The sequence below is a fragment of the Papaver somniferum genome, chromosome 8 (assembly GCF_003573695.1).
Source record: "Papaver somniferum cultivar HN1 chromosome 8, ASM357369v1, whole genome shotgun sequence".
Lineage (NCBI taxonomy): Eukaryota > Viridiplantae > Streptophyta > Magnoliopsida > Ranunculales > Papaveraceae > Papaver > Papaver somniferum.
Window position 1 is genome coordinate 116,670,686 of NC_039365.1, and position 3,322 is coordinate 116,674,007.

The window sequence follows — 3,322 nt, forward strand, 5'->3', positions numbered from 1 at the left end:
CGCCAACCTCCTGCGCAAATTCCTTGGTCGTTGCCCACCAAGAGGATTCATATACCTTGCTAGATTCTTTTGGAACATCAGACGGTTCCACAGTATCCTCCAACACCTCCTTATCATCAACTATGCCAAGAAATCTAAGGGAGTCACCATCGTACAATTCATACTCATCACAATCCACTATTAGCCCCTGTCTCAAGGATACAAGTTCACTGTATCTCGATTATTTGGTGCAGGATACACATTCCATGACAGTGCACCACCGACCGCAAGTATGCTTGGACACAACTCGTCCACATAAACCCCTAATTGCAGGAATACTTGCCAATGCCCAAGCATGAAATATCAGCAATAGTTAGAACTTGAAGTGTACAAACTACAAACCGCCCAAGTATACAAGATGAATAAGACCATTTAAACAGAATATGCAAACTTACTGTCAGAGCGTACGACAGTCCAGACACCCTGTAATGAGTCGGCAAGCCCAACCGACCACTTTTCTCTGGTTCTTTGTCTTTCTTGACAACACTGGCTTTCTTAGTTTTCTTTCCATCCTTCACAATCAGAGCTGATCGAGGGCTGCGGATGGTTTTTCTATGTAAAATCCCTGGTCCTAAATATGTGATAGCGAATGGCTACTCTAGTGTTTGGGTGTGTATATCCTATCTCTTAATTATTGGAGCATAAAATCAGCAGAATCAAATCTAATTGTGAAGATGAGTTTGACCAGGAGATATATTTTCTTACATTTCTGTACTTCGGGTTTGGATTTTTCTCTTCCAAAACGAAAACAGCCGCAACTTATTTTTAGAATCCCTAACTACTGTAAGAGAGAGTTGGAAGAAGGAAGGGATCGATACAAAGACGAACGGTAAAACATTTTTGAAGGATTTATACTTCCTGCGAATCAGGTAGGTTTTCTATCCTTTCTAATTTTTATAGCTTAATCTAATAGAGTTTATGTATTGTTTTATCGAGTCAACGATACTAGTAAACCTTAGGCTTAATCTATATCCTTTTCAAAAATGTTTTTCTTAATCATATGCATTTTTTATTGATTATGATGTATCATAACATCAATGGACATATACATCTAGCCTTGTATTTTTCTTCTTGCGCAACATGTCTTGAGATTGGTCTAATTTCGATCTGCTTATATTCCTACTCTACTATCTAAGATTAGTCTTAATCGGACCTAACAAGGAGTCTATCTCGTTCTGTATTTTTAGGAAATACTAGTCAACAGGCTGGGCTAATCAATTAAGTGTGGCTTTGATCCTTGTTCTAGCACATAGGATATAATATTTAATTTGTTTGGTTAATCTTTTACGTCTCTTGTAAGTGAGATTACATTTCCTGAAAGTATACTAAGAACGGATGGCTAAACTTATTGGTGACTTTATAGACGTGTCTTTGGAATAAGAATTTGGAGTTTACAGTTAACTAATTACTACGTCAATAGTGTTTGGTCAACCACTAGCACAGTAGAAGGCACTTTATACTTACACTTCCGTTTCCGGCTTTTGAGCCCTTGTTTGAACTAATATTCAATTGACGAGTTCTTGGTTGTTTTAGTGCGCCAGTGGTGATGAGATGTTATACGTAGGACGGTCATTTGGGAAATGGTGGAGCTGCTGTATGTGTTGTTGCTCTGCCAATAATTAGAATGATACTACAGGTTTTGTAGACTAACAGTTGGCAGCAGGAGTTGTATGTGAAGTTAATTTTTTACTTGTGCTTGATTGTTGCCGGTAGTTGGCTCCATACCCATACGTGTTATGGCGAGGACCGCAGGATCGTCCGAAGATATGGATCTATTATCTTTGAATGGGTTCGACAACACCATGTTTTCCTGTACACGGTAGGAGAACTAGGTGGACTACAGGGGAGGGTTACTTTTTGTGGAACGGTTAGGCTAAGAGACTAGAGAGGGGCAATCAGTAGGGAATAGGACCGGGGAATGGGAATCTTTCATGAACTTGTTTCTTTTACTGTTTAGTTGTTTTATCACTCATTAACCTATTTTTGTGTTTTCACCATTATGGACTTATTTTTCGCTAGTCTACATTACTCTCATTTCTGTAGCGTTTCAAGTACAATTTATTTCAAAAAAAAATGTTTTTTTTCCTTCTAGTTCTTTTAATTTGTTTAAGGCTTATTAGATTATCCATAAAGGTTATAAGGTGCGAAAGCCTACTGTTTTAGTTGGGGTCTGACCCAATTTTTTGTTTTTCCAGGAGACCGTGACCATGGAACAACCTAGCTTGTAGATTGTGTTTCAGTTCTGAAAACCTACTTCGTCATTATTGCAAGGTGTTCAATTAGCTAAATGTTTTATTATTTTTCTTTAACACCAGACTTTTATTGCTTTTAAATAAATTCTTCATTTACTTTGGGACCGACTTGCGTCGAGGATTAATTTCATTTTAAAAGTTTTACAAAACTTCACATTACCAACTTTATTTAATTAATTTTTTATATTTAAGAATTATCGTCAATGTGCTCCACATAATAACCCGATTTCCATCTATTGGCTTAACGGTTTGAGTGTGTAAAGCGGTCCATGAGTATGCCACACTTGGGATTTTAGGACGACCGACCTAGAATTCGAAGTGGGGATGTTACATTCTAAGACTAACATGACCCCATGGGAACTTGTTGAAGTTATTCAAGTTGTACACCAAATGGCAATATGCTCCCTTTACTACATCTCTCGTCGGGCAGCCCAAAAGCATAAACTTAGCGTTCTCATCGTCAGTGCAGGTGGTCAAATCTCTTTTCTCGAACCGCGTCCAGAGTTTGCTTACTGTTACCCCTTTTCCCCAGGGAAATGAGTTTTCATGATTGGTGAATCCGCGATACATTTTGGAGTGAGTTATCTAGATCTTCCTTTGTTGCAGCTGTCAATTTGAAGTTAAGTCCCGTAGCAAGTGCAAATTCTTTCATCCCAAACCTCAAGATATTCCATCCAACCCCAAAGTTCATACAAAATGGATCACCATCATCTTATCTCTCAATTTGCCGTGAGAGTAGATAATGCAAAGTTGTACTGCTGTTAAGGGTTCCAGGCATATCCAGGAAGTGTCCAAGTGCCGTTGAAGCAAATATTGCGTAAGCCTTTTCGCTCAAACGACCCTTGATCGTGGGCATGAGATGCATAACTGCGTGATTTGTTGCTTTCGGGTAGTTATCCTAAAACTTCTGTGGGTGAACAAACTTGCTATACACATGAGATGTTTCAAGTCAGTTTCTTCCAAGGATATGCAACAACTACAATATTTTGAAGGGAGGAGGATTCTTTGACATGGTTATTCTCAAACCATCT

General features: G+C 38.6%; 1 long non-coding RNA gene across 1 annotated transcript; it reads left to right on the top strand.

Annotated features, from left to right (window-relative positions):
* Positions 1-591: 591 nt before the first annotated feature.
* Positions 592-2,450, top strand: LOC113302739. Its single transcript, XR_003337064.1, has 2 exons — positions 592-908; positions 2,235-2,450. It is a non-coding gene; the product is annotated as an uncharacterized LOC113302739 (long non-coding RNA).
* Positions 2,451-3,322: the final 872 nt, after the last annotated feature.